Source organism: Podarcis bocagei (genome assembly GCF_964188305.1).
Source record: "Podarcis bocagei genome assembly, chromosome: W".
Lineage (NCBI taxonomy): Eukaryota > Metazoa > Chordata > Lepidosauria > Squamata > Lacertidae > Podarcis > Podarcis bocagei.
This window is the reverse complement of record NC_138131.1, coordinates 1,742,686-1,757,149: the sequence shown is the minus strand read 5'-3', so window position 1 is coordinate 1,757,149 and position 14,464 is coordinate 1,742,686.

Below are 14,464 nucleotides of genomic sequence, written 5' to 3'. Positions count from 1 at the left end.
TCTCTCCGGGCGTGGCTCTATGGTGAATTCGCCTAAGAGCTTCCCAAATTTCAAATGCAGACCTTAAATTTTCCACATGAGGTAATTGGGAATCGTCTATCGATACCATCAACATGCATCTAGCTTTAGTGTCCATTTTATCATGTTCCCTGTTCTGAGCATGTGCAGCAGCCTGTTGCTCTGCTGTGGCATCTGCTGCAACAGCCACAAATGGCTTTCGCCTCTGGACATAGTCAGCCCACACTTCTTTGGCTTCTAACCAGACTTGAGCCCTCTTAGACCACTGCACGTAATTAGCAGAGTTCAACTTTGTAAAGGGAACCTGGAAATTTTCCACTGCCATTCTTGGGGTCTGCTGCTACTCCCTCTGTGTGCCCTTTCTTCTCTTTCCCCTTGGGATTTGTTTTACTCACTTTTCAGACGCCTCGAGCCTCCTCTGAAGCCTTTTAAAGTTTTTTTTTTTCTTCTCCGTCTCTTCACTAGCAACCTACCACCGTCCTCTGGTTTTATTAACAAAACACAAACACAACGGGAGGTCAAGCTAGCCTTTTGCAGCTAATGAAGCTGTAAATCTTCACTTACGCAGCTCTCTCAATTTTCTGCAGCCTCTCAGTTCCTTTAAGAGCTGGATTTACGACCAAGCCGGTCTTCTCTCATCCGAAAGCTGCTTTCACTTTCTCTGCACACAATACAGCTGTAGAAACGTAGAAGGATCCATAACCTAAGAGAGTTTGTACTGGTCCAGTAAACGCTTCCGCTGCGCCACCAGCAACAGCTCTCTTTGCAGAGCATTAATTAAGTCCAGTGCAGAGATTCTTGTTGCAGTACAAGCTTCAGAGTCTCAGCAGCAAAGAAATAACGACACAAGGAAGCCTGTCTTTCCAAAGACAGGTTTATTGCAGAAAGATAACAGAAACACCTCCGGAGCTTTCGGACATTTTTGCTTCACGCCCCACACACAGAGAAAACAAACACTCTTTATATACTGAGCAACTTAACAACTTAACGAGCTTGACTACTTAAAGTTACATGACATTGCTAACTTGCCAGCGTCTTAGGTTTCACACCCTAACAAACCCGGTAACCTTTAGGCTGAGATTGCCCACCAACGTGAAGCTACACCCGGTGTTCCACAGGTCCTTGCTCTCACCGTACCGGGAGGGGTGGGAATGGCAGGGAGGAGAAAGAGAAATCCCCAGGCATCCACAGGTGGAGGAAAGGGAATTCAGTGGGCAGGCAGCAGAAATCCTCGATTCAAGGTGGAGAGGGAGAAGGGTGGAATATTTGGTGGCCTGGGAAGGGGAACCAGAGTCGGAAAACGCTTGGGTTCCTGCGGAAGAGATCAGGGATGAGTATCTGCAGGAGGAGTTTCATAGCAGGTTCCCAAGGAAGCCCAAACCCCTTGGCAGGTTCTGGAGAGAGCAATTTGGCACCACGGAGGATGAAGAAGAGTTTGAGGGGTGGCCAGCCTCAGAAGAGGAGGAAGGAGGGGAAGCCGAGGAAGAGGAATCAGACTGGGGAGATTGGGCAGCAGAAGGAGATAGCAACAGATGGAGAGCGGTGTTTGAATCCTCTGAGGAAGGGGAGAGCTCCTTCCAGGGGTTTCCTGCGTCGTCGTCCGAGGAACTGAGGGGAGAGGGGGAGGGCCCTGGGAGGGAGGTGGATGTCAGGGAACTGCCATCAGAGGCGAGAGGAGAGGAAAGTCGCTCCAGTGATGCAGGGGAGGGAACTAGCAAGGAGAGAGAGAGAGTTCCCACAGGGGAAAGAAATCCAGGGGACACCAGGGAGAAAGGGGAAGCCGGGAGCAAGGTGGAGGGGAGGCTCAGAGACTCTTCCAGTGAAATCAGCGGAGAGAGCACAGGAACTCCGCTTGACACGCCCACGCTGCGCAGAAGGCTTCCACGCAGAGAATCTAAGAGGAGACTTGGTGTCAAGGAACTTTTATGTTGGAAGAAATTTAGGTCCCGCCCACTGACGGATTCTGCCAGTGACTAAGACAGTCGCGTTTCAAGGGCTGTCAACCGGGGAAAGTTTTAGCTACACAGCTAGCTTGGAGCAGTTTGCAGTTTACGCACAAGCAACCCCAATTTCCATTACAGGGGGGTTCCTCTTTTGGCGTTGGATTTGCTCCCTTTCTGATCGCAGCCCTTCAAAGCTACTCAGTTACAGCTTTACAGTCTCTTTACTTTGATCTTTCTGCAGTTTGGAAAGGCAGACTTCCTTTTAATGCCTTTTCCCGTTTTGGCCAAATTCCTTGAATTTATCTCCAAGTCCTATTAAGTCTTTAATCCTACTCACGGGTAGTTGCTTTTAGATCCAATTTCCAGGAAGGAATCAGCGCTCTCCATCAATGGCAATGCGGCTTCACTCCGCGGACTGGGTGACGACTCTCAGTACCGCGCCGCTCACCCGCTGCCGTTCTGAAGCCTTTAAAAAGGCTTCTTCCTGGCTTCGGGAGGGCGCAAAGGTACCCGTCGAGTCTCCTCGTTCCCAGGCTTCACCGCCTGCGATTTTTGAGGGTCCCCACTTCACCGTAGCGGCAGGACCCGAACCCGCGAAGCAGACTCCCTCCGGAGCTCGGAGGGATGTCCGCCAGTAAATGCTGGCGCTGACCGGAAGTATTTTATTCCGTTTTTTTCCTCGTTCATCCCATTTATATTCCAATTCCATAATTTTAGCGCCATAATTGCTTCCTAATTAAAATAATTTAGATTACTTTTTTATAACTCTTCTTCTTCCTTCTTCTTCTTCCTTCTTCTTCTTCTTCTTCCTTCTTCTTCTTCTTCTTCCTTCTTCTTCTTCTTCTTCTTCCTTCTTCTTCTTCTTCCTCCTCTTCCTCTTCCTCCTCTTCCTCCTCTTCCTCTTCTTCCCTTCTTCCCTTCTTCTTCTTCTTCTTCTTCTTCCTCTTCCTCTTCCTCTTCCTCTTCCTCTTCCGACTTCTTTCCATTCTGATCTTCTTCTTCCTCCAATTCCGGCTTTCCAATAGGTCCAACTCCTCCATCTGCTCCTTTGACTTCTCCTTCATCTGCTCTTAGTTCCTTATATCTTCTCAAAAATTTTCCTGTTTCCTCTGGACTCATCAGTCTATGCTTCTTACTTTTATAGAAAAACAAAATTCCCTCTGGAAATTCCCATTTGAACTCAATCCCATTCTTCTTGAGAATCTGTACTAGTGGCTTATATGGATCTCTACGTTTCAACAATCTGATTGGAATATCTTTGAATAATGATTATATAATTCCCGTCTATATTTAGTCTCTTCTCTCTATTCTTCTGTAATATCTGGTTTCTCATTTCTCTATCCTTAAATGTAATTAAACAGTCTCCTGGGAATTTTCTTGCTTTACTTGTTCTCACTCTCATTCTAAATGCACTTTGTATTGTTTTTGCAACCTCTTCTGTTGGTAATTCCATCCATTGTGCTATTTCTGTTGTCAATCTGTCTCTGATATTTTCATTCTGTATCTCCGGCACAGATCTCAACCTTAGATTCACTTCCCTCTGTCTCAATTCATTCATGGCAATCGAATCTTTAATTTCTTCTTGTGATTTATTTAATTCCGACATCCCCACCTTAATCTTCTTTTCCTCTCGTTTCACTTCCTTCATTTCCAATTTTGTCCTCTTCATCCCTTCTTCCAAAGATTGTGTTCTTTTAGACACCTCTTTTATTTGCCCTTTCAGTTCATTAACTGTCTCATCAATTTTTTAATCCATTTTCCCAATCTTGCTGTCTACTTGTTCTAATTTAGTTTCCAAATTCTTTTCACTTTGCTTAATTTCTGCAAACATTCTCAGTATTTCTGCTTTAAAATCTGCTTCTTGTTTGGATCCTCTCCTATCTACTGGCGTCCCCCCCCCATCCCCTTCTTCTGCTGGTGTGTCATCTCAGAAAATATCTCTCATAGACTGGCCTCTATAACCTCCCCCTCCAGACACCCGGATAATAACCACAAACAAACACCAGATTTACACCAAATTACAAAAACAATTACTTAACTTACAAAAACAGTTGCTTAAATATTTGTCAAATCCAGTTGTAGATAGGTAGCCATGTTGGTCTGCCATAGTCAAAATAAAAAAATTCCTTCCAGTAGCACCTTAAAGACCAACTAAGTTAGTTCTTGGTATGAGTGTTCGTGTGCATGCATACTTCTTCAGATACACTGAAACAGAAGTTGCCAGATCCTTCTATATAGTGAGAAGGTGGGGAGGGGTATTACTCAGAAGGGTGGTGGGAATGGGAGATTGGCAGGTGGCTGAGATGAGCCTGTTGACGACTCTTAACGACTGTAATAGGTCTTACAGGAAAAGGCAAGGGGTGAGAAGGTGAGAAATGGCTTAGTCATGTATAATGAGATAAGAATCCAATGTCTTTGTTCAAACTAGGTCTCTCCATGGTTTTAAGTTTGGTAATGAGTTGCAATTCAGCAGCTTCTCTTTCCAGCCTATTTCTGAAATTCCTTTGTAGTAAAACAGCTACTTTGAAATCTTGTATAGAATGTCCTGGGAGATTGAAGTGTTCTCCTACTGGTTTCTCTGTTTTGTGGTTCTTGATGTCAGATTTATGTCCGTTTATGAATAACTTAGTTGGTCTTTAAGGTGCTACTGGAAGGAATTTTTTTATTTTGTCAAATCCAGTTATTATAATTTAGTCAGTTCCCCAATTTTTAATTTATAATATATAATTTGTCTGGTAAAAGAAGGAGAAGAGAGAGGGGTGCCTTTTGTAGAAAGAGATGCCAAGAGAAGTAATTTATCTATTTCCGATCCAACTGTTGCCTTGGTAGTTTTTGAAAGATAGAGGACGAAGTCAGAAATCAAAACCAAAGCAACACCAATCTACTTGCCCCCAATTGGGTTAATCCTCAATTAAATTAATCTTCTGACAAACTTTATATCGTTTATAGTCCAAATATATTTGTAATCCAGGTGTATACAACTTTTTCCCTCAAAAAGCAAACACTTCGCTTCAAGTTATTCCAGACGTGCCTCTATTAAAAAGTGGAGCTTCAATCCCCAATTAATCCAATCCGTAGAAAAAAAGTAACCAAAAATCAAAAAGCCCCCAAGTTTAACAAAATAATAATAATAATAATAAATTTAAAAAGAACAAATCCGTATTAAATCCGTAATATCCACTTAGAGCTTCAGAGAGAATAAAATATCTGTACCAATATCAAAGTAGGATTCCAGAGGCAAAGTTCAAAAAATACCCACGCAAAAAGGAAGAAGCTAGAATTTAGTTACTGTATTAGAGCACCCAGCTGGCAAGATAAATAGTAAAAAACAAATTGTAATATCCCATTCCATCCACTAGGGGATCAAAATCCAAGTCTAAGAGGCGTAGGTCAAAAGTTTTCCCTATAGTTAATAATCCCAATTTATTCAGAATTTAATATGCCACGTTTAACTTTTAAAAATAAAGATCCAATAAAAAAACCAAAAAAGACCCCCCAAAAAATATTAGTTTTCCTTCTTATCCGATGTTACTACCGTTCCTACAAGATCCTCTGCTTAGCGATTAACAATGGAGTCGGAAGCTCCCCTTCCGTTCCGCAGTTCTTTGTCTTTTAAAAGTGAAAGTGAGGGAGAGCTTCGATCCTTATTCCACCCTCCGCTGCATCAAAGACCTCTAATTCCCACACTAATAACTTTCTGTTCCCCCTTTTAACTTTGATAGTCCCTTGATTCTCTGTAACTTCTTGTGAAGTTACTTTTTAAAAGAGTTTTCCAGCTCTGTGTATAGTGCTGCGTCCGAGCTGATTCCAGATAGGAGCCTTCCTTAAGTTCCAATCGTCCAAATTATAGTTAATTTGAGTCCAAATTTCTTATATTTGAGAGCAGAGCGCTTTCCTTGTAAGCTCGGGGCTTCGCTATTCGGATATAGCAATGGCTTCCCTCAGCCCGCTACCCCATTCCGCTGTACTCTTCGCTCATTTTTGGAGTTACCTGACAGCCGGACGAGTAGCTGTTGGTATTGCCGGGAACCTGACTCTCTGGACACCCTCCAGAGGTTGGTTTAGGGGGCTACTGCGCCCTTTAGCACCCCTTTTTTATCCGAAATAGCTCGGGATCTCCTTCACGGAAAAATCCCCACTTACGGGAGGATCGCGCTCCACCGGAAGTCGGCCTCTGGGGCTCCATCTCTCACCAGGCCCAGGCGGTATGGCCAGGGGTCAGGGATGGGGGCAGTTGTCCAAACCAGCTGGAGAGACTCAAGGTGGGCATTACAGCCTCAAAGCCCTTTCCCTACCTCTCAATTTGGACTTACCTGGCCTTGCCCCTGGCCGCCTTTAGCCAGATCAGCTGTGCTCAGAGCTGGGACAGACCCCTCTGGAGACTTAGAGGTAGAGGAAACAGCCTGGGTCCCCTGGAGAGCACTCTCAAAGGAGATGCCCTCAAAGCTGATCACACTTTACCTACTCCCAGACTGCAGGCTAGCGAATGTCGCTGCACGCTGGTGACCTGTTCCCTGGATGGTGCACTGGGAAGAAGAAACCTCATCCAGAGATGGGAGGGAAGCACTTCAGCCATTGCCATGGGGCCTTTCTTCGGAAAGCTGCTCGGGGACCTGCAATGGAGCACTGCCCAAGGAGGAGGAAATGTGGGAGCCCTGCTGGGACGGCTGCTGGGACCCCAACTCTTCCTGGCTAAGGGAAGCAGCTCTTCCAGTGGTATCTCTGGGAACAGAGGGCATCGAATTGAGCAGGCAATAAGAATGCTCAGCCAGGTGGGAGCCGGAGGTCTCTGTGGTCGCGCCCAGGGATTTGTTGGGCGACCTTTTCTTCTCCATTCTGTGGACACGAAGGCAAGTCTTCTGACCAGCTGGTTTCAAAGGCTATTTTTTATGAAAGCTTGAAAAACAAAGAAAACACAATATACAGAAATCAGTGTCAGATATCAAGCATTTTGAAAACATAAAAATGACAAGAAACAGAAAACAAAAATACTTCTGATTGTTCGTCTATCAGCTTTAAAAACTTATGCAAAACTCTTACTTCATATTAACATCCAATTCTTCTACTTTCCATAAACCAACCTCCCCCCCGCCCCAGTCTTCGAACCCAGATTACCACAAATTCATGTTCCTTTTTGTGCAAAAACGGGTTTCCCATCATTAATAAATGTCAACAGTGATTTTTCTGTAATTAAGCTGTCAACTTTGCTATCTCAGCCAAATGCATTGATTTTCTATTATTCAGAAAACCGCAACCAACAGCACAGTTTTATAAACTGACCATTCAGTCAACACTCCTGAGACATTGAAAAAAAATCACCCCAAAGGCAGCTGAATTGTCAAAACCAGTCTTACTTATACTCCCTGCCATCTATCTCATTCAAATTGCAATGGCAGAAACACACGCAGCCTCCTGGTGTTAAATATCAACAATATGTATGGAATAGGAAAAAGCTTCCTTCTATGTTAGCTTTGTTCTTTGTTGCAAAGTAATTCCCAAGAATAAGCCCAGAGTAGGTAGGCCTTTTTACTCCTGGGGAAATCACTGGCAATTTCATGCCAAATGCAGCAAAGGGGAGAGGCACAGGAGCTGCTATGAAACAGACGATCCTCAAATCACAGCTGTTTGATACAGGGATGGAATCAATCCTTTTGCTTCAGTAAAAAACTCAAGGGTCGTAGGTTGTGGTTAAATGAACTGGATGGTGTTACCAAGGATCTCAAAACGAAACACCGCTTTGAAAACTGTTGAATGATCTTTACCTATCCTGGGAACAGTACACCGCAGTGGTGGGCAGTTCCACAGACCCTCCTCCTCTGCTCAAAATTCATACAGATCCATCTTTGCACAGGGAAGATCCAGACAAAAGGAGTCTGTTTTCACAGTACCCGCGGAGGGGTTTACACGGCTCAATCCTCTTGCCTCCCCCGTCCCCCGATCACTGTTTCACTCCGGAAGGCGTCTCAGACCTGGGTGGAGCAGCCACAAATGACAGGCAAAGAGACAAGGTCCTGCCCAGATTCAGGCTTCCTCATGATCGTGTGGAATCTGTACACGTTTCTGTTGGCGCTTCCACTAGTGATTTATCTGTACAGGATCGGACTTCATTTCAGCCAACCACATCCTTCCTCTTCCCCCGACAGCATACTAGAGTTCATATGGATTTCAAAGCATGCTTTTAGAACTTGTATGCTTAGCTTTAAACTCCACAAAATTAGCCTATGGCTAGGATGCTATTTATCAAAGTCTGTGTCCATTAAAATATGTTCAGATACAAGTATGCTTTCCCCCTTGTTATACAATTATTATTTTTAAAATTGCATTCAACTATTTACTATTTTATGGTCTGAAGCTCAACATCAAAAAAACGAAGATCATGGCCACTGGGCCCATCACCTCCTGGCAAATAGATGGGGAAGAAATGGAGGCAGTGAGAGATTTTACTTTCTTGGGCTCCATGATCAGTGCAGATGGTGACAGCAGTCACGAAATTAAAAGACGCCTGCTCCTTGGGAGAAAGGCGATGGCAAACCTAGACAACATCTTAAAAAGCAGAGACATCACCTTGCCAACAAAGGTCCGTATAGTAAAAGCCATGGTTTTCCCAGTAGTGATGTATGGAAGTGAGAGCTGGACCATAAAGAAGGCTGATCGCCGAAGAATTGATGCTTTTGAATTATGGTGCTGGAGGAGACTCTTGAGAGTCCCATGGACTGCAAGAAGATCAAACCTCTCCATTCTGAAGGAAATCAGCCCTGAGCGCTCACTGGAAGGACAGATCGTGAAGCTGAGGCTCCAATACTTTGGCCACCTCATGAGAAGAGAAGACTCCCTGGAAAAGACCCTGATGTTGGGAAAGATGGAGGGCACAAGGAGAAGGGGACGACAGAGAATGAGATGGTTGGATGGTGTTCTTGAAGCTACTAGCATGAGTTTGATCAAACTGTGGGAGGCAGTGGAGGACAGAAGTGCCTGGCGTGCTCTGGTCCATGGGGTCACAAAGAGTCGGACACGACTAAACGACTAAACAACAACAACAACAATTTACTATTTAAACAGCTTATACACCACATGACTGTAATCATCTCTGAAGTGACACACGAGAAATACATTGCAGAAAAAGTTAACATGGATGACATCAGACTTCTGTTAAAAAGACCTGCTGGAATAAAAAAGGGATTCGGTAGGTGCTGGGTGCTCTGCCTGATGCTCTCAACTGACAAGATGTAGGTGTGGTTGAATCAAATGGGAACAGTGACCACAGTGCTATCAGACTCAACATGCACAGTATGGAAGTGGACAATTGCTAAGGAAATCCAGAACAGTCACATTTGACTTCAAAAGAGGAGACTTCCTCAAAATGAGGGATTGGGTAAAAAGGCAGTTGAAGGGGGAAAGTCAAGGATGGTGAGCCCTTCTGTGCTCCAGAGGGCCTGGGTGGCCTCATTCCCCTCTTGTTCTGAGCACTGCAGAGGGAGGCAAACGTGTCCTTCCTGGGGGCTGGTCCCTCCCCGCCCTGTTCCTGGAGGGCAGCAGGAGGAGGGGGCTGCTGCAGCTGCCTCCTTTGGGGGCATGGCTCACCTTGCCTGCTCCTGCCCTCCTCCAACACACACAACCTTACCTGCCTCAGCCATCCATGGGGGCTTGAGAGTGTGTGAGCAGACTTTGTCATGGGAGGAGGCAGGCCTTGCAGAGGAGGAATGCTGGGGGCAGGCATTCAAACTCAGCCCTGAAGCTCACTGGGTGGTTGAACGTGGGGGCTGACCTAATCTTACACAGAGCAGACCCATAGACATTACTGGACACAGAGATAGTTTGGTGTAGTGGTTAGACTGTCAGACTGACAACTTCCGGCTGCTGCGGAAGGAATGTCGGTGTGCTGAGTGTCACTTGCGACACAGAGCCGGCAGAGAGGCTTTGAGGGCAGCGCCAGAGCTCAGCACCCCCCAAAAAAACCCTCACAGGAGTGTGGGGACCCAAGGGTTCCAGCAGAGCAAAAATTCCCCCCCCCCCGAGCCCCCCGGCTGTTTAGCACACGGGAGGAAAGGGGAAGAGGCTTGATGAATGCTCCAGGCAACATCGCAACCTCCTGCCGAAGCTACAATCCGTCACCAGAAGCAGCAGACCTTCCTAATTAGAGGTAAAAGCCAATAAAACAATTTAAAGGTGCAATTAGACCATAAAACTTCAATTTGGCTAAACGGAAACAAAAGAGGAAGTCAGTTTCCGATCTTTGTGGACAGGCTCTGCAAGGGAACTTCTTTGTGAATGGGACTCAGACTTTGTTTATTGCTCTGGAGAATTGCTACAGCTAACTTTGACTGGAAGGATGGTTACATTCTAATGGTTTGCAACTTTAACTGTATCCAGTTACCCAGTGAGATATAAGTGAAAATCTACACAGCTGGAGGTTTAAACAACTTTATAAAAAAATTTGGAAGAGCTAAAGAAGAAAGGGGGAAGTAAAAACAGGAAGCCTGCAGGGATCTCTTGCACATTTTGGGGGCAACCTCCAAAATAAAAGTGGAAAAGAGCCTGGAACAGCTTCCCAAGTATTCTAAAGTACCCCAAGAAGAAATCATAGAATCATAGAATCATAGAATCATAGAGTTGGAAGAGACCACAAGGGCCATCGAGTCCAACCCCCTGCCAAGCAGGAAACACCATCAGAGCACTCCTGACATATGGTTGTCAAGCCTCTGCTTAAAGACCTCCAAAGTAGGAGACTCCACCACACTCCTTGGCAGCAAATTCCACTGTCGAACAGCTCTTACTGTCAGGAAGTTCTTCCTAATGTTTAGGTGGAATCTTCTTTCTTGTAGTTTGGATCCATTGCTCCGTGTCCGCTTCTCTGGAGCAGCAGAAAACAACCTTTCTCCCTCCTCTATGTGACATCCTTTTATATATTTGAACATGGCTATCATATCACCCCTTAACCTCCTCTTCTCCAGGCTAAACATGCCCAGCTCCCTTAGCCGTTCCTCATAAGGCATCGTTTCCAGGCCTTTGACCATTTTGGTTGCCCTCCTCTGGACACGTTCCAGTTTGTCAGTGTCCTTCTTGAATTGTGGTGCCCAGAACTGGACACAGTACTCCAGGTGAGGTCTGACCAGAGCAGAATACAGTGGCACTATTACTTCCCTTGATCTAGATGCTATACTCCTATTGATGAGGCCCAGAATTGCATTGGCTTTTTTAGCTGCCGCGTCACACTGTTGGCTCATGTCAAGTTTGTGGTCAACCAAGACTCCTAGATCCTTTTCACATGTACTGCTCTCAAGCCAGGTGTCCCCCATCTTGTATTTGTGCCTCTCATTTTTTTTGCCCAAGTGCAATACTTTACATTTCTCCCTGTTAAAATTCATTTTGTTTGTTTTTGCCCAGTTCTCTAATCTGTCAAGGTCGTTTTGAAGTGTGATCCTGTCCTCTGGGGTGTTAGCCACCCCTCCCAGTTTGGTGTCATCTGCAAATTTGATCAGGATGCCCTTGAGTCCATCATCCAAGTCGTTGATAAAGATGTTGAATAAGACCGGGCCCAAGACAGAACCCTGTGGCACCCCACTAGTCACTCTTCTCCAGGATGAAGAGGAACCATTGATGAGCACCCTTTGGGTTCGGTCAGTCAGCCAGTTACAAATCCACTGAGTGGTAGCATAGTCAAGACCACATTTTACCAGCTTCTTTACAAGAATATCATGGGGCACCTTGTCAAATGCCTTGCTGAAATCAAGGTAGGCTACATCCACTGCGTTCCCTTCATCTACCAGGCTTGTAATTCTGTCAAAAAACGAGATCAGGTTAGTCTGACATGACTTATTTTTCAGAAATCCATGCTGACTATTGGTGATCACAGCATTCCTTTCTAGGTGCTCACAGACTTTTTGCTTAATGATCTGCTCCAGAATCTTCCCTGTTATTGATGTCAGACTGACTGGGCGGTAATTATTTGGGTCCTCTCTTTTCCCCTTTTTGAAAATAGGGACAACATTTGCCCTCCTCCAGTCTGCCGGGACTTCGCCTGTTCTCCAGGAATTCTCAAAGATGACTGCCAGTGGTTCTGAGATCACATCTGCCAGTTCTTTTAATACTCTTGGATGCAGTTCATCTGGCCCTGGAGACTTGAATACATCTAAACTAGCCAAATATTCTTGTACTATCTCCTTAGTTATTCTGGGCTGTGTTTCCTTTGCTGAATCATTTTCTCCAAATTCTTCAGGTCGGGCATTGTTTTCTTTATCGGAGAAGACTGAGGCAAAGAAGGCATTGAGGATTTCAGCCCTTTCTATGTCCCCTGTTTGCATTTCACCATCTTCTACTCTCAGTGACCCCACTGTTTCTTTGTTCTTCCTTTTGCTACGGACATACCCATAAAAGCCTTTTTTGTTGCTTTTAACCTCTCTAGCAAGCCTGAGTTCATTCTGTGCTTTAGCTTTTCTGACTTTGTGTCTACACGTGCTGGCTATTTGTTTGAATTCCTCTTTGGTGGTTTCCCCCCTTTTCCATTTTTTGTACACATCCTTTTTTAATCTTAATTCAGTTAAAAGTTCTTTAGATAGCCACCCTGGCTTCTTTAGGCACCTTCCATGTTTCCGTCTCATTGGTATTGCCTGACGTTGTGCTTTTACTATCTCCCTCTTAACAAACTCCCAGCCATCATGAACTCCCTTTCCTTTTAGTATTGCTGTCCATGGGATCTCACCCAGCACTTCCCTAAGTTTTATGAAGTCGGCTTTCTTAAAGTCAAGAAATTGAGTCCTAGTATGCTTGGCTGCTCCTTTCCGCTGTATAGTAAACTTCAGAAGAGCATGATCACTCGCGCCTAATGATCCATCCACATCTACCCCACTAACCAGGTCATCAACATTGGTTAGGACCAGATCTAAAATGGCTGTTCCTCTTGTTGCTTCTCCCACTTTCTGGACAATGAAGTTGTCTGCAAGGCCAGTGAGGAATCTGTTTGACCTTATGCTCTTGGCTGAGTTTGACGTCCAACAAATATCCGGGTAATTGAAGTCCCCCATTACTACTATCTCCCTTCCTTTTGCATGCTTGGCCATCTGTTCCAGGAAGGCATCATCTATGTCCTCCGTTTGGCTTGGGGATCTATAGTAAACTCCCACAATGAGGTCTCTGTTATTCTTCTCTCCCTTAATTTTGACCCAAATGCTCTCACTTTGGCTTTGAGGTTCTAAATCTTGGATCTCTTCACAGGTATACACATCCCTGACATATAACGCCACTCCTCCTCCTTTCTTGTCTGGTCTGTTTCTCTGAAATAGATTGTATCCCCCCATTATTACATTCCAATCGTGGGACTTATCCCACCAGGTTTCAGTGATGCCTATTATGTCATATTTAGTTTGCTGTACCAAGAGCTCAAGCTCATCTTGTTTATTTCCCATGCTTTGCGCATTAGTGTACAGACATTGAAGTCCATTAATCATTCCCCTGTGTCTCTTATTTAAGGATTTTTTCCTCCCACCACTAGGTCCGCGTGCTGTTTGCTCCATTTGGTCTATGACATTTGGATGATCATCTTCATTAATTGATAGACTCCTACCTTCAGGAGCACTGTCTCCCTCCCCCACATTAGTCAGTTTAAAGCCCTCCTGATGAGGTTTCTGAGTTTTTTGGCAAAAACATTTCTCCCAACCGTTGTGAGGTGCAGCCCATCACTTGCCAGAAGTCCATCTTCAAGAAACTGCAGTCCGTGATCTAAGAATCCGAACCGTTCCTGTTTACACCATTTGCGAAGCCAGCTGTTCACTTCCACTATTTTCCCCTCTCTCCCTGGGCCACGTCGTTCAACTGGGAGGACAGACGAGATGACAATTTGTGCATTTAGTTGCTTCAATTTCCTGCCGAGAGCCTCGTAGTCTCTTTTGATCTTCTGGAGGCTATTGCTTGCAGTGTCATTGGTTCCCACATGAACCAAGAGGAAGGGGTACTTGTCAGTGGGTTTTATGATTCCTTGCAGTCGTTCAGTTACATCTTGGATCTTAGCCCCGGGGAGACAGCACACTTCCCGAGACATCTTGTCAGGCCCACAGATCACTGCTTCTGTTCCCCTCAGTAGGGAATCCCCTATCACCACTACACGCCTCCTCTTGGGTTTGGTCGGGGTTCTTCCATGAGCTGTCTGTTCCAAGGTCGCCCGCACATTCCCTGAGGACTGACTTTGCTGCTCGTCTTCATATACCTGATCGACTGTAATGAGGGAGAGATCCTCAAATGGAGTCTGCTCTTCGTCTTCCATGCTAGGGGAGAGGACCTCAAAGCGATTGTGTATTTCTAAACAATCAGAGTGAACCCTGGGCCTCCTACTTCTTTGAGTCACGTTTCTCCATATATCTGGCTCCTGTGTTGATGAACTAGCCTCCTTCTCAGGGGAGTCCCCTGTCTCCTCCTTGGTGGGGACGGTGTGCTCTGTTGCTTCCAAGAAGAGCTCCAGCTCTCTAATTCTTTGGAGCGTAGCTACACGTTCCTCCAGTTGCTGGACTTTG